We start from the raw sequence: 24,205 nt of genomic DNA on the forward strand, positions 1-24,205 counted from the left end.
AGGAATAGAAAATCCTGTGAAAAGATATGGAAGAGAAGAATGAGACAATAGAACAGTCCATGATGGCAGAAGTACAAGTTGAGGCCCCAACTCCACAAAGTGTCGAAGGCCCGACTGTACCAGTTTTATCAGTACAAATTACTGCACAAATGGCCCAACGAATGGCCACTTTCTTCCAATAAATGGCTAATAATCTGTCAGCCCAAGCCCAAGTACAGACCAAACCCCCACAAGGGCAGTGTGAAATAGAAAAGAGGGAGAAATCTACAGGTCAGAACTCGAGCAGTAATTTGGGGAAGAGAAAAGAATTTGAGGAACCCCGAGCTCAGAGATATGACAAAGGCGGATCATTAGGGCAGAGAACACCAAGATCTAGTCGTCAAACAACCAGAAGTTCCTATTCTGCCTGTTTCTGCCATGTTTGTGGTAAGCTACATGGAGGTATTTGTCGTAAGGCCTCTGGAGCCTGCTACAATTGCGGAAAGCTTGGACACTTTGTTAGATATTATACTAGACCACCTCGATTTGCTCTCCGGAGTTCACAGACCGTCAATTAGAGTCGAGATAGAAATAGAGTTGGTACTCCTCACCACTATAACACAGTGAATCAACCCGAATATAGTAGCACACCAGTCAGAATGTCCACTATGCGCCATGGAGAAAGAGCAGAAACTTCGGATGTAGCTGCTGGTAAGTTCTTAGTTTTTGAAAGAAACAATGAGTTATTATTTAATCCCAGCACTACTTATTTATATGTTAGTGTTAGAATTCTATGTTTTATTGCTATTCCTTTACATGGGAATGAATTTTGATATATTAGTGACTAGTTTTTTTAGGATAAAAACTATAATAACAAGTATGATTGACATTAATTTTGGAAGAATTGTTAGTTAAAAGTATTTTCTAAAACACCATAAATTATAAAGCTAATTGGTGAGCCTACTTAATGTAAGGCAAGAGGACCTAAAAGTAAATTACAGTAAAAGAATTGCTCTAGATGAGGGCAAAGATATTACTGTTAGTAATTATTAATGGATATTATAATCAGAATCGGTTTAGCATATTAGTGGATTCGAGAAAGATAAGATGTTAGAAAACCTAGTCCATGAGGTTATAACGTAGTGACTATGTAATGTTCTCGATGTTTGTATTGTAAGCTGTAGATTATAGTACCAACACGGGATTATTGTGTAGAGCTACGTGCTTCCTTGTGATACAATAAATTAAGAATATTTGTAAGTAATCTATAAATTGATACAGTTGTGCCCGAATAAAGTACTATTACTAGAAATAAATGTGAAAATTTTAGTCAGAAATTTAAAACTTTAAAACTAGCCTATCAAACGATTGCACTTGTAAGGTAACTAGAATCAGTGACTCGGTTACATTAATGTAAATTGCCTATACCACAGTAATTACTATAAGCTTAGAGATATCAGTACGACTTATCATCCTCAGACGGATGGACAGTCAAAACAAGTGATTCAGGTAAATTATGAAAATCAATGAGTTTCTATAAATAATGAAATGAAATGGTAATAATAACCTGTAATATGTGATAAGCCCTCAAGAATATACTGAGAACTTGTGTCATTGAATCCGAGGGGAGATGGGACAGATACATCCCAGTAACAGAATTTGTATACATTAATAAGTGTCAAGCTAGCATACAAGTGGCACGCTATGAAACATTATAAGGGAACAGATAACTATGAATTTTGTGATGAGAATTCCAAGGACACAGAATAGTCATGATGCAGTATGGGTTATAGTTGATAGACTAGCCAAGTCTGCTCACTTTTTGCCAGTCTTGATGGACTATAGCCTAGGAAGATTGGCCAGATTGTACACAAATGAGATTGTAAAACTGCATGGAGTGCCAGTATTGATTGTATTAGGCAGAGATCCTAGGTTCACTTTTAAATTCTGGGGTAGTCTTCAGAGAGCCCTAGGAACTAGATTGAACTTCAGCATAGCATTCCACCCACAGACAAATGGCCAGTCTGAGAGGGTAATTCAAGTATTGGAGGAGATGTTACGAGCTTGTGTGATTGAGTTTAAAGGTAGTTGGGATACACACTTGTCTTTGATTGAGTTTGCTTATAACAACAGCTACCAGTCAAGCATTGGGATGCCTCCATATGAAGCTTTGTATGGCAGAAAGTGCAGAACTCCCTTTTATTGGGATGAAGTAGGTGAAAGGAAGATGATTGGACTATAAATTGTTCAGCAGATAGAGGAAAAGATCAGATTGAATAGAGATAGACTCAAGGCTGCATCAGACCGTCAGAAGTCCTATGTTGGTCTGAAGAGAAGAGATATTGAATATGTAGTGGGTGATAAGGTATTCCTCAAAGTTTCTCCTTGGAAGAGGATTATGAGATTTGGCAGAAAGGGGAAACTGAGTCCTCATTTCATCGGACCATATGAGATTCTGAAAAGAGTGGGTCCTTTGGCATATCGGTTGGCATTACCTCTGGAGTTAGCAAGGATGCACAGTGCCTTTTATGTGTCCATGTTAAGGAGGTACAGATCTGATCCATCTCATGTACTATCAGTTGAAGAGATTGAGGTAAATCCAGACCTCTCATATGATGAAGAACCCATAGAAATTCTGGCATATGAGGTGAAGCAGCTGAGGAACAAACAGATACACCTGGTTAAAGTGTTGTGGAACCATCATTCAGGCCAGGAAGCTACTTGGGAATGTGAAGAGGATATGAGGAGACAGTACCCACAGCTGTTCAGAGACTAATGCCAGGTAAAATTTTGAGACCAAATTAATTTTAAGGGGAGGAGAATTGTAACACCCCTAAGTTCAGTAGTGCGTTCTACTGTTCCAGTGACCATTGTTGTCCGGACAGCTAGGATGCCTAGAACTACACTTCAATATGAGTGAGGAGACATAAAATAATGAAATAAAAGAAAAGAAAATACAAGAAAAACAAAGGAAAAATAATAGCAAAGAAATGTAACCAAGTTAAGCGAGCCGAGAACCTTAGCGATGGATGACCGCACCAGGAAGTCACGGCGTGGACCGTTGACTAGCCATGGACCGCGGGGAACCCTGAAAAATATTTTTTTGGGACTTAGATAGAAACCTATTGAAGTATAAATATCATTATAAATATCAAAGAAAAATTAATTAATTAGGACAAAGAAAAGTGAAAAATCGAAAAACGGACAAAACCCGGTGTTATCGAAAAATCTGGAATATAACCCGAACAGGGGCATTGTGGTCATTTAACACACTGAGTTGTCTTTTGACCTAAATGTCCACTAAAAATAAATGATATTACACTTCGAAAATGTTATGAAAAATTAAATTAGTGGTACCTAATGTAAATAGCAAAAATGGGAAGCTTAATGTGGGAAAATGAAATCTTATATTAAACTAATATTTAATTTAAGCTTAGTGCTCCACTCACCCATCAAAGTGGACCACTAACTCATCATCTTGGGCAGAATACACATCTTCATCTTCGACCTTAGAACCAGCAGAAATTTGCTCCCAAAAAAAGTCCATTGATGCATGGTTTGAAGCTCCATGCATGTGAGATTTAAGCTCCTTTCTTGGCACTTTCCTTCATTAAAGATTGTCCATACACCTTGGGCAGTAGATAGGCAACAAGAAGACCAAGTTTTGAAGAGATTTTGAAGAGTTTCCAAAGTGGTAAGTTTGTGTTTTTTATTATAGTTTCATTAAAGTTTGTAAGGATGTTATGGGTACTTGAATTATGGAGAGATTTTTGAGGTTTGATGTTTAAAGGGGGATGTGTACTTTTGGCAGCCATGGAAACTCCTTGAACATAGTTTATTCTTGCTTATAAATGGTAGATTAAAGGGTTGATTAAGTGTTTATGTGCGTAGGAATTAATTTGGGTGATGTATACTTAGTATATGTGAATGTGTACTTGAATTTGGAAGCTTGGAAATTAATGGATTGTAATGTATCACTCGGCAGCTTGGTTTGGTGAACCACAAAGATGTTATTTCATGTTTGGTTTATGGAATATTAATGTTGAATTGTGATAGTTGTTATGGCAGCTTGGATATATGTATGATGGTGTGAGGTTGGACATGTAAATGAGCTAGGTTAGGTGATTGAATTATTGTAATTTGAGCTTGAAAAATTCTGTACTAAATGGTGCATATTGAGGGTGATTTTAAGCTACCAAAATGACCAACAATATGTTGTAAATTGTGTTTAGGTTATGGTACAAAACAGAAATGGCATGAATGTGTAAATTGGTAAGTGTTAAATGCATCCTTTGATGAGTGATGGACAATGTGCAATAGGGCAGTGTGTGTTTTGGCCCAGAACCTTAAGTGTGTAGCTCTAATTGGTATGAGACCAATTGGAGGTGAAACTAGGCACAAAATGTGCCAACTTTCATGAAGGAAGCTTACCAATATTCTGCTTGTAAGGTAACTTGAAAAGTGAACAAATCCGGATTAGTGCATTTAAGGCCTGAAAATTGACCATTTGGGCAGCAGTTAGTATTTTGTCCTTAACTCACTCAAAACAGGTCCAATTGACCTGAAATTTTGACCATGAATAGTTACGACATATATCTACAAGTCTTATGAAGACACCAAAGCCCAGAAATGACCATAAGCAAGTCAAACAGCTTCACAAATTCGGGTCCAAAAACTGGCCGAACCTAAAATGACCTAAAATGACCTAAAGTGACCAATTTTGGTACATTCTGACCAGCAATAGTAAAATGACCATAACTTGGTCTAGTAAACTCAGAATGACATGAAATTTTGCCCTGTGTGCAATAAGACATAGGCCGTTTTGACCTGAAATTTAGCTCTACAAGTTTGTAGTTTTGACCAAAACCCGAAAAATGAGGGAACTAGGTCGTCCGGGTAGGTCAAATTGGTATACCGAAATCGGACAAATTGCAATAAAATGCAATATACATGGAAATGAATTTGGTAACATGTACCAACACTAAAAGGCTACAAATGTAACATATTAATAACATTAAAACCTAATTCACCTAGACTGCATCGAGGGTTGACATCTTAGGTTAACCAAGGAAATAATAGAATTCGATAAGTTAATTATTGAACCTTATTCCTAGAGATAGCTTAAATGAGTACTGAAACACTTCAAAATTGTGTTTCTCAGTTAGCAAAGACTCAGGGAAGGGGAAGGAAACACTGAGTCAGAGCCAAGAGACAGTTATCAGAGGTTTGTGCACAACTAGTTTTTAACTGATTTTGTTTTGAATATTTCATATGATTAAATGACATATTTTTCTTATGTATTATGTTTAACAAGCATTGTATTTAATTCAATGATTATTGAAATTGTTATAGTATCTATGAATTTAGCTTTGTGAAATGGTATTTCCACAAGTATTAAGCATTGTTATGGATTGAATAAATTATGTTTTGGAAAATTGTGATCAAACATGTTTTGAATTGTGATGGTAATTTTCATGGAAAAATGAAAATTTATGATTTGAATTGTGATGAGCATAAAAAATTATTGGATATTGGAATTGAATGTGAATCGAACTATATTGTGATTTATGCTCACTAAAACGATTGTGATATTGTTTTATACCTCATTATAAATGCTTGACTAGGTTATTACCCGTCTCTCTCATTTGTTGAGAAGACAATGGAGTTAGTTGTGTTTTGATTACCACGTTACGTGCACAGGCTTAGATTTTCCTCTGATTTGAGGTTAGATATAAGTTTTTTTTTTTTTTTTTATCATTATGGCCCTTGTGGAAGATTCATTATTGTGATGTGTACTGTACACGATGATTCGACCTCCCCGACCATAGGAAGTTAGAATCTAATACGACCTCCCTGACCATAGGGAGTTAGAATCACTTCGAATATGGCCTTTTTCGGATTAGTGTTGCATAGTTAGTGAGATAAAGAATGATTTTTGAGATACAGCATGATTTTTGAGATACAGCATGATTTTTGAGATACAGCATGATTTTTTAGATGCAGAATGTTTTGTGAATAGTAAAGAATTATGATTTCAATTATGATTTATGTATAATTGATTTTGTTGGAATTACCTTAAATGGTTAGTTATGATTTGATAAATTGAATTTCGTGATTAAAGTCATTTTATACAAATGATTTACATTATTAGCAATGAATATTTTGAGTTTTAGAATTTGATGAGTATTCATATTTCCAAATTATTTGCCGTAAATTTTGTCAATATATATTGTACTATGTTTTAAATTATAGTTGTGCGCCACTGAGTTCACCACTCAGCGATAGCTTTGTATGCTGTCGTAGGTAAAAAGAGTATAGAGCAGTGAGTAAGTTTCTTTGAAGACACATTCAGATCAGCTCCAGGTATATCATAGGTATACCCATGTACATAGGTTTTGATGTATGCATGTAATAATATGTATGTAAATTATTTGAGCAGTTGTATAAAAACTCTTGTAAAATATTTTGGTATGTAATTAAATGTAAATTATTGTAAATGTAAATTTGGGATTTCCTTTATCTGAATAGTTTTGTAATATTAATTTTGAGTCTTGTAATCAATGAAATGTTTCTTTTATGAGGAGATTGATTTTATTATTGAGATTTGAATTATGGGTTCAAATGAAGTTATTGAAGTTGTATTTGTGAAAACATATTGGAAAGGTGTTCTTTGCAGGTTTTGAAGAACTGTTTTCTCAAAATACAACTGGCACTTTGCCAAAATTTTGAAAATAATTTTATAACACCAGATTTTAATCAATGATTCAAATTTCATGAAAATTATTTTAAAATCCCTTGTAGTATATTTAATGGATTATCGGTAGACGAAGTACGGTAATTCATTAGGTGTACTACGGGATCATGTTACATCTTACAGGGGAGTAGGGTGTGACAATATCAATTTTATGGCATACACCTGACTTAAAGGCACTTTAATAACTATTTTATCCTCCCTTTAAATTCTAAAATGAATTGGATTTGTTTAAAATCCCTTGTAGTACATTTAATAGATTATTGGTAGACGAAGTTCGATAATTTATTAGATATACTATAGGATCATGTCATATCGTACAGAGGGGTAAGGTGTGACACTTTCTGTCACTCACTTCATCCCAAAACAAGGGAGTTCTATATTTTCTGCCATCCAGTTCTTCATATGGGGGCATCCCAATGCTTCACTGATAGCTATTGTTATAAGCAAACTCAATCAAAGGCAAGTGTGTATCCCAACTTCCTTCAAATTCAATCATACAAGCCTGAAGCATGTCCTCCAAAATCTGTATGATTCTCTCAGACTAGCCATCTGTATGTGAATGGAATGCTGTGCTAAAATTCAATTTAGTTCCTAGGGCTTTTTGAATACTACCCCAGAATCTAAAAGTGAATCTCAAATCTCTATCAGATACTATAGATACCGGCACTCCATGTAACCTCACCACTTCATCAAGATATAGTTTGGCCAATCTATCCAAACTATAGTCCATCCTCACTTGCAAAAAATGTGCAGACTTAGTCAATCTGTCCATAATGAACAAAACTACATCATGATTCTTCTGTGTACGTGAAAGTCCCCTAACAAAATTCATAATAATTCTTTCCCATTTCCACTCAGAAATTGGCAATGGCTGTAGCAACCCTATTGGCACTTGGTGTTTTGCCTTCACTTACTGACAAGTTAGGCATTTCATAACATATTTTGCAATGTCTTTCTTCATACCCATCCACCAGTAGTGCTCTTTAATTATTTCGCGCACTTTGGTTCCACTAGGGTGCATAGCAAAAAGTGAGTCATGTACTTCCTTCAAAATGATTTACCTCAATTCAACATCATTAGGAGCACACATTCTACCATGGTATAGCAACAAGCCCTCATCATTCATTAAAAATTTTGGTTTCTTGCCATCCTGAGCCTCTTCTACTAATTTTAAGTACTTGTCATCATTCTGAGTTGCTGTTTTAATCTATTCATTTAACATTGAATTCACTTCCCAAATGGCTACCATCTGTCCCTCATCATCTATCTCCAAATTTGCATGCAATGCCCCTAAATTGTGCACCATGGATAAAAGCAAAACTCTCAAACTAGCCATAGTCTTACGATACCATCTTCTTTGCCTCAAATTTAGCTCTTTCTGGGCGCCCAAATACTTCAAACTTTTTATTAGTAGTATGCCCTAGAGCATATCATTTAGTATGTATCTTGTACATGTTTTTATTAATAAAAGGCATTTTCACTTTTCCGTTTACATAATATATTTATGTGAAATAGAAAAGGTCCATTGATATTTTGTTAGAAATTCTATTATTAAGTTGTTAAGAATATGAGTGACAGTATTTCTAGCACAAAGTATCATAAATAGGTTCACAATCGAGGATACTTCAGAATAAGGACATGACTTATCCAGTAAAATTGTATTCATGTTTGTTCCCAAGTTATTTATATGAGATATAAATAAGATGGAATGGTGAGTGTCATGCTATATAACAAATATGATAGGTACTTATACATGATAAGTAGGCCAAACCAGTGATATTTATGACAAGCACATGAAGTTTACTCTTGTCAACGTATTGTCATAAATCATATCAGTGCATATAATCTTTAGACCTGAGATAGCATAGTTATCTTGTATATAGGTGGTTTGAGTACTTTCATACTTGTACTGTGTATGGGTATATGGGCATGTTTTGTCTCCTACTAGTTATATATGGAGGTAGGTGTTGATCAAGATGTAAGCTGTTCCTCTAAGTAAATAGGGATAAAATCCTATGTTCATTTAATTGTTCTTGATGTTTCAAGTTCCTGGCTAGGACATATAGATTTATTCAGAAAAGAGTTTCTGATGAGAAAATATTTTTAATCAAGAACTGGAATTAAAAGAGAACATAATATTCATAGCAAATGGGATTTGACATAAGCCATTACTCTAGCTTGAATTGGAATTTTGTTTCAAAGAGATTCTAGTGCATGGTAACATATGATTATTGGTTCGTTTAAGGTAAACCTTATTACTGATTGGGTGGCCATGGCATGCTATGCTAGGTGTTAACCATGGTCTATGAGGTGCATAAAATGATTTAGAGAAATCATTTGTGGTAAGAAAGAGTTCTGATGATATTAAGAGTTGATATCATGTCTCATTGCTAATTAGTGATGAACCTAGTAAGTCACACACATACATAAGTAATCACCAAATTAAATATTATTTACTTAATTAATTAAATAGTTTAATTGATTAATTAAATAGGTTTGGTTTTAGATTGCAAAGTCCCTAGCATGGCTTGAAACCAAATCTAGGTTATTGGATGTATAGTATAAGTTAAATTTACATTTAAAGTGTTTAAATATGAATTTAATTAATAAGAAATTAATTAATAGAGATTAAATAATTAATTTATATTTGATATAAATTGATTATAAGAAGAGAAATAATTATTTTGGGTTGAGAATTCAAAATTAAGACACAGGGGTATTTTGGTCATTTCACAGGGTGACACGTGGCACCATGAGATGGTGACACGTGGCACTACACATAAGCCTGCCAAATGTCTTTTAATTATGTAAGATGATCGAAGTCAAGATTAAATATAGGTTTGACACTTGGCACAATGTGATTGGGTCAATTAAACTTAGAACCAATCAGAGGGTGACATTGGGCAAGGGTTTTAAGTGGTGACCTTGCTATATAAGTGTTGTTATGTAAAAGAAAAACAATAAGCTACCATTCTCTCTTTGTGCTGCCACCCTTGGCTGCCCTCTCCCCTCTTTTTCTTCATTTCTCATCAATTCAAAGAGATTAGCAAACAATCTCTTGAATTAAAAATACTAGAAATTATTTCTAGTATCCTGTTTACATCTATAATCTCTCAAAAGGAAAAACTTGATTTTCTAATTCATAGAAAAAGCTTTAGAAGCTATTCAAGGGCTGCCATAGGTGATCTTAGTGTGGACAAGCTAGAGAGACAACATCTGGTGTCCTAAAGATGCATCCCAAAGGTATCAAACACACTGTAGTGCATTAAAAGGTTAGTGCACTTGTTCTTGATCTAATCTAGGGTTCTATTGAATTAATTTGTTAACTCTAAAATCTTAAATGGCAAATGTGGATCCAAAAATATATTAAAAGAGTTTTAATATGTTGTTAATCATTGAAATCAAATAGATAAAAATGAATCCTGCATGATGCATGTGACCCTAGATGAAAAATTTTGAATTTCAATGATCTAAACTTGTGTTTTTTATGCTTCCGCTCCTTCACATTTGTGATCTATATATATGTAGCATTTGTCCCCATACAGATAGTGTTTCCAAATTTTTAAGGCAAAGACTATTACTGCTAGCTCCAAGTCATGCGTAGGATAGTTCCTCTCGTGTGGCTTAAGCTAGTGTGAAGTATAAGCAATTATATTCCTATCTTGCATCAGTACACAACCTAAACCATTGTGAGAACCATCACTGTATATGGTGTACTCTTTACCAAGTGTAAGTAAAATTAAGACTATAGCTTCTGTCAAACATCATTTTAGCTTATTAAAACCCTTCTAACACTGGTCAGTCCATTGAAATTTCATATATTTTTGAAGCGACTTGGTCAATGGAGATGCTAACATGGAGAATCCCTTCACAAAAATACGATAATAACCAGTCAAACTAAGGAAACTACGAACGTCAATAACATTTCTGGGTGACTTCCAGTTAAGAATAGCTTTTACCTTGCTGGGATGTACCTTGATACCCTCTGCTGATACAATATGTCCTAAAAGGTAATCTCCTTTAGCCAAAACTCACATTTAGATAGTTTGGCATACAACTGTTTCTCTCTGAAAGTCTGCAGCACAATTCTCAGGTGACTATCATGCTCCTATGCATTCTTTGAATGCACTAGAATATTATCAATGAACACCACAACAAATTGATCTAGATATGGCCTAAAGATAGTGTTCATTAGGTCTATAAAAGCATTCAGCGCATTAGTCAACTCGAATAGCATTACTAAGAACTCATAGTCGCCATAGCGAGTCCTAAAGGCAGTTTTAGGAATACTCTGCTCTTGCACCCTCAACTAGCAGTATCCCAATCTCAAATAAATTTTGGAGAACACAGTTGCTTCTTTCAACTGATCAAATAAATCATCTATCTATGGTAGAGGATATCTATTCTTTATTGTCACCTTATTCAACTGTCTGTAATCAATGTATAGACGGAGAGTAACGTCCTTCTTCTTGACAAACAACACTGGTGCTCCCCAAGGTAAGACACTAGGGTGGATGAAACCCTTATCAAGTAATTCTTGTAACTGTACCTTCAACTCTTTTAACTCAGCAGGTGCCATTCTATATAGAGTGATGGATATTGGTTCCACACCAGGCATAACCTGTAACACCCTCCCGGTAACCACTCCGTACATCCCACTGTTCCGGTGACCGGTGTCGGTCCGGACAGCTAGAATGTCCGGAAAAATATTTAAACTAAAGACAGGAACCATAATTAACTCAAATATTAATAAGAAAAATTTAGTAAAAATTTTAGAAATAAAATACAACCAAGTGAAGCAGTAGGTGCCCAAGCGATGGGTAACAGGAGGGAAGTTCTTGATTCTAACGAGGAGCCCTAGACCAGGGGGAAAAATTATAAAATAATTTTTGGGATTCCAGAGAAGGGTAATTGAGGTTCCCATGGCATTAGAATGCCAAGAAAATACCTAGAAAAATTTTTCTATCGGTACAGACAATTTTGACCCGTTAAGCCAAACGGAGGGCATTTTGGTCATTTTGCCTTCAGAGGTGATTTTTGGCCGACTTGCCCAGTTGAGTAAATAAATATTGTGACATAAAATATGAATAAATATTGTTGAAAATTGAATTGAAAATGATTAGAAAAGAAAAGGAAAGAAAAATCCATAAAAAAAGCAATTTATGACATCTTTATGATGTCACTTATAAGTCCCCACCAATTGCACTCAAACAAGCATCTTTAAAACACTTAAAAGGGACAAAATAAAGACTAAAGGAAATTCAAAACGTGATCAGCTCCTTCTTCCCAAATTCCACGCACCATAGCCAAGAGAAACCCTCCATTTTCTTCATCAATCAAGCTTGCAAATCTCTCAAACCTCACCTCAAAACCCTAAGTCACTTTTATTAAAATTTATCCTAGCACCTTGCATGACCTTTTGGCAGCCAAGAAAAGGAAAGGAAGTGAAGATTTAGCTTGGAAAAATTTGCCTACAAGAGGTTAAAGTGAGGTTAGTGCTACAAATTTCATTCTTCTTCTTTTAAACTTAGTTAGAACATCATTTGAGCTAAGAAATTTTAAGGAATTGAAGTAAATTACATGTGTTATGGTACTTTAAATTTTCAGCAGCCCTATGAGAGTATGAGGTTGATTGTTTAACAAACTTAGAGTGGTTGGAAATCATGGTTAAGGTATTAAAATGCATGAAGATTGAACTAAGTATGTTAGACAAGGTTTATGAGTAAACTTAGTTGAACATTAGGGTTTGGGAAGGTGAAATGGTGACTTAGCTTTGGAAATGGTTAGAGGACTTTTTAATGGTCAATTAGTGACCATTTTAGGTAGGTTGACCCTAATTAGAACTGAAAAATGGGATGGTAAAGTGAAAGTATAAACTGCCCTATGGACAGCAGCATAGGGACTGAAATTTTAGTCCCTTTGCACTGCCATAACTTGGGCAGTGGTAGTCCAATTGAAGTTTGGCCAATTGGACATGAAACTAGGCTTATAATGGCACATTTTTGCTGAAGAAACCATGCCCAAAAGACCAAAGCAAAAGGGTCAAAACTCAGCCACAATCCGGATGCCCTGCACTGAATGCTGCAGAATTTACCAAATGAACAGTAAGCCATAACTCACTGTAGATTTGGTCAATTGGTCTGAAATTTTTACAGCAACAAGTTAAGACATAGACAAACAACTTTCATGAAGGAACCTACCCCAAATTATGGCCAGAACCCATTCAACCAAGTGACTCAAGTCACTGTTCATGCACTGTAGATATGGTAAATTTCTGCAGACTGCATATCCGGACAGCCTGGGTTTTTGAGCCATATCTGGAGCTACAAAACTCCAAATGGAGTGATTCAAAAAAGGAAATTCAACTAGACAAAATAAGGAACAACTTTCATGCTTTGCATTTCTTCAAATTCCAACAGTAACAGTGTCCAATGGAACAGTGAAGTTGACTCACCAAAACTGAAATTTTCTGCTTGTGTGGGTTACACTTTGAAATTGCATTAACACTTAATGCCAACAAGTTTTAAACACCAAATGTGGTATGTTGGGAGTACCAAAGGCAATGTACATATTTTTATTCCAAAAGTCAACATTTTTGTTGACCAATGATGAATAGTAACACCAAAAAAGTTGAAATCCACAAATTGACGAATTTAAGAGTTTCAAATGCCCTAGTATACCTAACAAGATTGGTTTTTATAGTTTGGCATGCCAATAGGGTTCAGTTAGCAGTACTGCACATGGCAAAAATGCCATTCTGTGATTTCATGGCTTTTAGCCATTCTGACTTTGCATTGAGACTTGGCCTTGTGCCTGATATTATTCTGACATTGTTGTTACATTTTGCCGAGAGATGCATATGTGACCGATGGTGTGACGGCCCGAGGTACTAGGTACCCAGTGCCAGTTTACCCGTTATCCAGTCCAGTCGTCTAGTGTAGGTTACTTGGGCAACCAAATGAATGAAAATGATCAATGTAGAAGAAATAAAGGAATGAATATACAAATACATGACAAACAAAACATGCACATGCAATACATATTTATATCTGCTATTTTCTTTTATTTTATTATTGCACCACTAAGCATTATTGCTTAGCGCGTTGCTTTTGCCACGCGTAGGTCTTGGAGATCCGATCGCGAGCCAGTAGACCACGGTGGGTGAGTCCATCCGGCGATTCTGCTCGATGTCCGTGTCACCTCGTCACTGCGATTGCATTGGTAGGACACTAGATGTCATTTTGTCATTTTGTAATTAAATTTTTATTTCTCATATGTATTTGGGATTTATGTAATGTATTTTGAGCTTATTGTAAATAATAAAGATTTATGGTCATGTATGGTATTAATTTGAGTATTTAATGGTTGTTTATATATGAGAACCCTGAGAAAGGGATGTTTTGAGCAATGAAAAGGTTGTTGAGACCTGAAATTGAAAAATTGTTGATATCTTGATATTGAGTTTTGTAATGATATCGGAGTTGAGAATGAATGAAATTGTATATTGGAAGTGTTTTTAACAGGTTCCGAAGAACGGTTTTCTCCATTTTTAGCCGGTACTCCGCCGAATTTTCTTTAAAATTTTCGGAACCTTAAATGAATGATACTTTTGATGAATGGTTTAAATAAATTGTATTTCATAAATTATATGCAAAAGCATTGTCTAAATTAATTGAGGAATATTAGAGTGTGCCGGTACACCAGGTGGCATTACTTACTCGGGTATCTTGTACGGGTAGGGGTGTCACATTTAGTGGTATCGAGCACGGTTTAGGCGTTTACGGGCCTAGATTGAGTCCATACCATGCATGGCATTTGTAAGAGTCGAGGTTACACTAACGCAGATCTGTCTATCTTTATTATTTTGAATAGGATATGGACCCATCATCTCAGAGAGCCGTTGAGGAGGAAGTGGAGAGTCATGCTCCACTGCGGTGAGGCCTGGGGCATGAGAGAATGCGCTCGCCCGGCTCAGCGAGCACCTGCTCGGCCTCCACAGCCATGTTTCAACAAATGGCCTACTTCTTTGACAGATGGTGGGTAATGCCGGCACCAGCACCACCACCACCACTGGCTCCACAGTAAATCACACTTGGAGAGACTAAGAAAATTTGGGGCGGTGGATTTCTATGGCGAGAGAAGATGACTCTGTTGCGGTAGAATTGGTTGAGCAGAGCAGGCGAGTCTTAAAACAACTCCACTGCACCCCAGGCGTAACTTAGAAGGCTGCTATATCCTTGTTACAAGACGATGCCTACGGATGGTGGGACACTGTGTCGATGAAGTGCAGCCAGAAGTCAGTAACTTGGGACTTCTTCCTCTCTGAGTTCAAGAAGAAATATGTGATCTTGTATACCGGAAGAGAGAGAAGAAGGAATTCATTAACTGAGGTAGAGACAGGTTGTCGATGGCCGAGTATGAGAAGGAGTTTGTTCGGTTAAGCCACTATGGAAGGAAATAGTCCCTAACGGTGAAAGGTGCAAGAGATTTGAAGAGGGACTGAATGACAATATCAAGATAAAGCTCACTGCCTTGGGAATCACAGAATTTAGCAAGCTAGTGGAAGCTGCAATAAGGGTTGAAAAAGTGAGAATCAATGAGCGGACCGGAAGGAGAGGCAGAGAAGAGGGGACCAGTCGGTCTAGTTCCACCTCTGGATTTGGGAAGAAGTTTAAGGGTCCTCACACGCAGTTCGGGTCAGCCACGAGTCGTGGTCGTCTCGGGGCCCAGTCACGATTCACCCCTAGGAGAGTCGTCCACACCATCGGTGGGCGGCTCTCGAGGATGGGGTTCAGGACCGGCATCTTCTCTGCATGTCCACACCGCCGAGAAATGGCACAAGGGAATGTTGGAGAGTGGCGGTGCTTGCTTGAGATGTGGGTCAACAGAACATCAGCGAGGAACCGCACGCAGAACTACTACTGTTTGCTCGACACAAGTAGACAGACACTGCTCTGCACCACCAAGGGGTAGAAGGTCTGGTAAATCCGAAGCTGTGGGACCATCTCAGAGGCCTGCATCTGAGCCAGCAGAGAGGCCAGATAACAGACCACCTGCCAGAAATTATGCCTTGAGAGCTCAGGAGGAGCAAGATGCCCCGGATGTCATCAGGGGTACGTTCTCCCTCTACACTACACCTGTGCATGCATTGGTGGATCCGGGATCCACTCATTCTTACATTTGCATCAATCTACCCGTAGAAAGGGGATCTTGGTAGGGAAAGTGACCAAGACATTACGGTCACTAATCCATTGGGTCACAGTGTGGTAGTGAACAAGGTATACAAAGGTTGCCGTTGAGGATTGAGGTATGAATTCTTGGCGGACTGATTGAGTTGCCTTTCCATGAGTTTGGCGTGATTTTGGGAATGGACTGGTTGTCACGTCATCGTGCAATAGTTGATTGCAAATTGAAGAGAATTTCTCTAAAAACTTGAGGGTAATGAGATCACGGTTGTGGGGAAAGGATGATTTCTTGTCCAATGTCATCTCGACCACGATTGCAAGAAGAATGATGAGAAAAGGCTGTGAAGCCTACCTAGCACATGTGGTGGATACTAGGCAGGCTAAGCCAAACTTGAGTGACATACCCACATTGAGAGACTTCCCAGAAGTATTTCCTGAAGAGTGGCCTGGTTTGCCACCAGAAAGGGAAGTCGAGTTTGCTATTGAGACACTGCCGGGTACAGCACCCATTTCTATTGCTCCTTATAGGATGGCACCCACTGAATTGAGGGAGTTGAAAACTCAATTGCAAGAGTTGTTGGATAAGGGGTTCATACGCCCCAGTGTGTCACCATGGGGAGCTCCAGTGCTGTTTGTGAAAAAGAAGGATGGGACTTTGAGGCTATGCATTGATTACCGGCAATTGAATAAAGTGACTGTGAAGAACAAGTATCCGTTGCCTAGAATTGATGATCTGTTTGATCAGCTGAAGGGAGCAGGAGTATTTTCTAAGATTGATCTCAGATCAGGGTATCATCAGCTGAGGGTGAAAGATGTAGATGTGCCCAAGACTGCATTCAGGACCCGGTATGGGCATTATGAGTTTCTAGTGATGCCCTTTGGCCTAACAAATGCACCAGCGGCGTTCATGGACCTTATGAACCGTATCTTCCATCCATACCTAGATCGGTTCGTAGTGGTTTTTATTGGTGACATTCTGGTGTACTCCAAGACCAGGGAAGAACATGATGAACATTTGAGGAATGTTCTGCAAACCCTGCGGGAAAAGAAGCTGTATGCTAAGTTGTCCAAGTGTGACTTTTGGCTGAATGAGATTGCATTCCTTGGACACATAGTGTCGGTGATGGGATTAGGTGGATCCCAAGAAAATAGAAGCGATGATGGAATGGAAGCCTCCCGGAAATACAAGCGAGGTCAGAAGTTTCTTGGGGCTAGCTGGGTATTATAGAAGATTTGTGAAGGGATTTTCCCTAATAGCTGCTCCAATGACCAAGTTGTTACACAAGAATGTCAGATTTGACTGGAATGACAAGTGCCAGACCAGTTTTGAGAGGTTGAAGGCTATGTTGACAGAGGCACCAGTGTTAACACAGCCAGTGTCCGGAAAGGACTTTGTGGTCTATAGTGATGCCTCACATAATGGGTTAGGGTGTGTATTGATGCAAGAGGGGAAAGTGATCGCCTATGCTTCCAGACAGCTAAGGCCACATGAACAGAACTGCCCTACCCATGATCTAGAGCTTGCAGCAATTATCTTCGCACTGAAGATATGGAGGCATTACTTGTATGGTGAAAAGTGCTACATTTACACAGACCACAAGAGCCTAAAATATTTGCCAACCCGGAAGGAGCTCAACCTTGAGCGAGGCGATGGATTGAGTTCTGAAGGACTATGATTTGTGTAATTGATTACCATCCTGGGAAGGCAAATGTAGTTTCTGATGCTTTGAGCAGAAAATCCATGACAACCATGAGATCATTGAATGCCCGTCTATCTTTAGTTTGTGATGGAGCTATCTTGGCTGAGTTGCAAGTGAGGCCAAACACCTTTCTGGCCAGATTTTAGATGGGCGAAGGTAGATGAGAAGCTAATGGCTATTATGAGCAAAATCCCGGAGGAAAAGCAAGCGACTATGGGGTGAAAGTGATGGGTGTCTCAGATTACAAAGGAAGGCGTGTGTACCAGATAATGGGGAATTGAAGACCAGTATTCTAAAAGAGGCACACACCGGTGTATATGCTATGCACCTGTGAAGTACCAAGATGTACCATGATCCAAGCTTGATATTGGTGGCACAGTATGAAGAAAGACATAGCGACTATGTGACTAAATGCTTGACATGTCGGCAAGTCAAGCGAACATCAAGTTCCATCGGGTTTGCTACAACCTATACGCATACGAATGGAAATGGGATCAGTCACCATGGATTTTGTAAGTGGTCTACCTCTCACCCGGAAGAAACATGATGCAGCATGGGTGATAGTTGATAGGTTGACAAAGTCAGCACACTTTCTGCCAGTTAGGACTGACTACTCACTAGAGAGGTTAGCAGAATTGTATATTAGTGAGATAGTTAGACTGCATGGAATCCCACTTTCCATCATATCTGATCGAGACCCAAGGTTTACATCGAGATTTTGGAAGAAGTTGCATGAATCCTTGGGTACACAACTCCGTTTCAGCACAGCTTTCCATCCTCAGACGGATGGGCAATCTGAAAGAGTAATCTAGGTAAATAATTGAAACCAATGAAATTGATACAAATATTGAATTGAAATGATAACAATAACGTGAAATACTTGTCAGGTCCTTGAGGATATCTTTGAGGAGTTGTGTCATTGAGTTTGAGGAAAGTGGGATAGATACCTCCCAGCGTAATTTGCATACAACAATAGCTACCAAGCTAGTATTCAAATGGCCCCATATGAAGCCTTGTATGGGAGAAAATGTAGAACTCGGTGTCTTTGGACTGAATTGGGCGAACAAGCGGTAGGGCCGGACACAGTGAAAGCAGTGAGAGAAGGTGAAATCAATCAAAGCCAACTTAAAGATTGCCTCAGACAGACATAAATCTTATGCCGACCTGAAGAGAAAAGAAATAGAATATGTGGTTGGCGACAAAGTGTTCCTCAAGGTGTCACCATGGAAGAAAGTGTTGAGGTTTGGAAGAAAAGGTAAGTTGAGCCCTAGGTTCATTGGCACCTATGAAGTCATTGAGCGCGTGGGTCCAGATGGCCTATAGGCTAGCTTTACCACGGAGTGGACAAGATCCATAATGTGTTCCACGTGTCCATGCTCAGAAGATACCGCCCAGATCCTTCACATGTCATCTCCAGAGAAGAAATTGAAATACAGCCGGATTTGACATATGAAAAAGAACCTCTACGGATCTTGGCTCGGGAAGTGAAAGAGTTGAGAAACAAGCAGATTCCATTGGTGAAAGTGCTTTGGAGGCACCACAACACCGAGGAGGCAACTTGGGAAAGTGAAGAGACGATGAGGCAACAGTTCCCTCAACTGTTTGCATCAGGTAAATTTCGAGGACGAAATTTAAATTAGAGGGGAAGAGTTGTAACACCCTCCCGGTAACCACTCCGTACATCCTACTGTTCCGGTGACCGGTGTCGGTCCGGACAGCTAGAATGTCCGGAAAAATATTTAAACTAAAGACAGGAACAATAATTAACTCAAATATTAATAAGAAAAATTTAGTAAAAAATTTAGAAATAAAATACAACCAAGTGAAGCAGTAGGTGCCCAAGCGATGGGTAGCAGGAGGAAGTTCTTGATTCTAACGAGGAGCCCTAGACCAGGGGGAAAAATTATAAAATAATTTTTGGGATTCCAGAGAAGGGTAATTGAGGTTCCCATGGCATTAGAATGCCAAGAAAATACCTAGAAAATTTTTTCTATCGGTACAGACAATTTTGACCCGTTAAGCCAAACGGAGGGCATTTTGGTCATTTCGCCTTCAGAGGTGATTTTTGGCCGACTTGCCCAGTTGAGTAAATAAATATTGTGACATAAAATATGAATAAAAATTGTTTAAAATTGAATTGAAAATTAATAGAAAGGAAAATGAAATAAAAATCCAAAAAAAGCAATTTATGACATCTTTATGATGTCACTTATAAGTCCCCACCAATTGCACTCAAACAAGCATCTTTAAAACACTTAAAAGGGACAAAATAAAGACTAAAGGAAATTCAAAATGTGATCAGCTCCTTCTTCCCAAATTCTGCCGCACCATAGCCAAGAGAAACCCTCCGTTTTCTTCATCAATCAAGCTTGCAAATCTCTCAAACCTCACCTCAAAACCCTAAGTCACTTTCATTAAAATTTATCCTAGCACCTTGCATGACCTTTTGGCAGCCAAGAAAAGGAAAGGAAGTGAAGATTTTGCTTGGAAAAATTTGCCTACAAGAGGTTAAAGTGAGGTTAGTGCTACAAATTTCATTCTTCTTCTTTTAAACTTAGTTAGAACATCATTTGAGCTAAGAAATTTTAAGGAATTGAAGTAAATTACATGTGTTATGGTACTTTAAATTTTCAGCAGCCCTATGAGAGTATGAGGTTGATTGTTTAACAAACTTAGAGTGGTTGGAAATCATGGTTAAGGTATTAAAATGCATGAAGATTGAACTAAGTATGTTAGACAAGGTTTATGAGTAAACTTAGTTGAACATTAGGGTTTGGGAAGGTGAAATGGTGACTTAGCTTTGGAAATGGTTAGAGGACTTTTAATGGTCAATTAGTGACCATTTTAGGTAGGTTGACCCTAATTAGAACTGAAAAATGGGATGGTAAAGTGAAAGTATAAAGCGCCCTATGGACAGCGACATAGGGACTGAAATTTCAGTCCCTTTGCACTGCCATAACTTGGGCAGTGGTAGTCCAATTGAAGTTTGGCCAATTGGACATGAAACTAGGCTTATAATGGCACATTTTTGCTGAAGAAACCATGCCCAAAAGACCAAAGCAAAAGGGTCAAAACTCAGCCACAATCCGGATGCCACTGCCTTTGAATGCTGCAGAATTTGCCAAATGAACAGTAAGCCATAACTCACTGTAGATTTGGTCAATTGGTCTGAAATTTTTACAGCAACAAGTTAAGACATAGACAAACAACTTTCATGAAGGAACCTACCCCAAATTATGGCCAGAACCCATTCAACCAAGTGACTCAAGTCACTGTTCATGCACTGTAGATATGGTAAATTTCTGCAGACTGCATATCCGGACAGCCTGGGTTTTTGAGCCATATCTGGAGCTACAAAACTCCAAATGGAGTGATTCAAAAAAGGAAATTCAACTAGACAAAATAAGGAACAACTTTCATGCTTTGCATTTCTTCAAATTCCAACAGTAACAGTGTCCAATGGAACAGTGAAGTTGACTCACCAAAACTGAAATTTTCTGCTTGTGTGGGTTACACTTTGAAATTGCATTAACACTTAATGCCAACAAGTTTTAAACACCAAATGTGGTATGTTGGGAGTACCAAAGGCAATGTACATATTTTTATTCCAAAAGTCAACATTTTTGTTGACCAATGATGAATAGTAACACCAAAAAAGTTGAAATCCACAAATTGACGAATTTAAGAGTTTCAAATGCCCTAGTATACCTAACAAGATTGGTTTTTATAGTTTGGCATGCCAATAGGGTTCAGATTAGCGATCGCACATGGCAAAAATGCCATTCAGTGATTTCATGGCTTTTAGCCATTCGACTTTGCATTGAGACTTGGCCTTGTGCACGATATTATTCTGACTTGTTAGCTACATTACTGCCGAGAGATGCATATGTGACCGATGGTGTGACGGCCCGAGGTACTAGGTACCCAGTGCCAGTTTACCCGTTATCCAGTCCAGTCGTCTAGTGTAGGTTACTTGGGCAACCAAATGAATGAAAATGATCAATGTAGAAGAAATAAAGGAATGAATATACAAATACATGACAAACAAAACATGCACATGCAATACATATTTATATCTGCTATTTTCTTTTATTTTATTATTGCACCACTAAGCATTATTGCTTAGCGCGTTGCTTTTGCCACGCGTAGGTACTGGAGATCCCGATCGCGAGCCCAGTAGACCACAGACTGGGTGAGTCCATCCGGCAGTTCTGCTCAGTGTCCGTGTCACCTCGTCACCTGCAGTGCATTGGTAGGACACTAGATGTCATTTTGTCATTTTGTAATTAAATTTTTATTTCTCATATGTATTTGGGATTTATGTAATGTATTTTGAGCTTATTGTAAATAATAAAGATTTATGGTCATGTATGGTATTAATTTGAGTATTTAATGGTTGTTTATATATGAGAACCCTGAGAAAGGGATGTTTTGAGCAATGAAAAGGTTGTTGAGACCTGAAATTGAAAAATTGTTGATATCTTGATATTGAGTTTTGTAATGATATTGGAGTTGAGAATGAATGAAATTGTATATTGGAAGTGTTTTTAACAGGTTCCGAAGAACGGTTTTCTCCATTTTTAGCCGGTACTCCGCCGGATTTTCTTTAAAATTTTCGGAACCTTAAATGAATGATACTTTTGATGAATGGTTTAAATAAATTGTATTTCATAAATTATATGCAAAAGCATTGTCTAAATTAATTGAGGAATATTAGAGTGTGCCGGTACACCAGGTGGCATTACTTACTCGGGTATACTGTACACGGGTAAGGGGTGTCACATAACCTCAATTTTAAACTGCACCTCTCTTTCCGAAGGCAATCTTGGCAATTCATCAGGAAAAATGTCCAAAAAGTCATATAATGTAGGGATATTTTTCAAATCTGTACTCCCTACTTGGGTGTCTTTCACATGAGTTAGGTAAGCTTCACACCCCTTCCAAATCATTCTTCTAGTAAGTGTAGCTGAAATGAGATTAGATGGCAATAATTGCCTCTTCCCGTGTATTACCACATCTCCACACTGAGGGTGACCAAAAGTGACTGTCCTCAGTCTACAGTCAATCATAACATGATGCCTGGCTAGCAAATCCATGCCCAAGATGATATCATAATCTCTGAAGGGCATTTCAATCAGATCAGACAGGAATGTATGTCCTTGTATAACCAACGGATAATCCTTATACAATCCATTGACCCTAACCTCTTATCCTAAAGGACTAGTTACCAGTACATCAAAATCCATATTCATACAAGGAATGATAGCAGAGCAAACAATGCTAGCACTAACATACGAATGTGTAGAGTCGAGATCAAACAACACATAAACATCTCTATCAAAGATGGAAAATGTACTGATAACTACATTTGAAGTCTCAGCCTCTTTCCTCTGGTGCATGGTATACACCTTGGCTAGTGCACCACTCTGCTTTGGTTGGTTCACTGTACCCTGATTGCCAGAAGTACTACCTCTGCCTCTGCCTCTGCCTCTGCCTCTGCTGACTGATTATGAACCTCTCTGGGCAAAACTTTGGACTAATCCTTCAACGGTGGTAGGTGGCCTAGATCTGCGGGCACTGGTGCAATCGTTAAGAAAATGCCCCATTCCACAACAATTATTACAGGCACCTATGGCCTTATTGCTTACCCTTCCATGTGTTTTGCCACAAGTCTCACAGAGATGAATTGATAATACTCCTCTGAGGGTGTCTGCTAGGTAGATTTAGGTGGCCTCTATCCTAAGGATCTCCCTCTAACAAATCTATGAGTACTAGATCCCCTAAAATGTTTTCTTTTTCCCGAACCACTGCCTAAAGCTTGACCAAAAGTCTTCCCACTCTTATCCTTTTTAGCCATTCCCTTTTCAGCAGCCCCTTCTAACTTTATCCTTTCTAACTTAAGGGCCTGGGAGATCAACTCTGAGAGGTTTTCATGTCTGAAACCAACCACCTGCCACCTTAGACTAGGTCTTAATTCAACTTCAAACCACTTGCATCTATCTCTGCTGGTGGTGAGCAAACTCCCAACATAATGGCTCATATGGGCAAACTCTCTTTCATATTCAGCCACAATTCTGTCCCCTTGCTTCAAACCCATAAATCCCTATAGCTTTATGTCAACGTACGTGTCAGGAACATATTTCTGCCTAAACTCCCTCAAAAAATCTTCCCAAGTAAAAACCAGAGGCTCAACCAAACTGTGGGGAATGGTCTTCCACCATTTATAAGCATATCCATGTAGTAGGGAAACTGAGTCTTCAAACCTCAAATCATCTGTACATTGTAATTTCTTGAATACCCTCTCCATCTGTTCTAGCCATTGCTCGGCTTCTAATGGGTCTACTATACCTTTAAACTCGACAGGCCCATATTTCATTAACATTTCATACTATCTAGCTGGGGTTGTTGGTTGCACTTAAGGTGCTCGTACTGGAGCTTATACATTTCTAACCATCTGCTGGAAGAATGCAGTCATTTGTTGTGCAAACTAGGTAGGGAATTATAGAGGTGGTGTCACACCCTACCCCTCTATGTATAACATGATCCCGTAGTATACCTAATGAATTACCAACCTCGCCTACTGATAA

This window comes from Hevea brasiliensis, chromosome 5 (assembly GCF_030052815.1).
Source record: "Hevea brasiliensis isolate MT/VB/25A 57/8 chromosome 5, ASM3005281v1, whole genome shotgun sequence".
NCBI classification, from domain to species: Eukaryota; Viridiplantae; Streptophyta; class Magnoliopsida; order Malpighiales; family Euphorbiaceae; genus Hevea; species Hevea brasiliensis.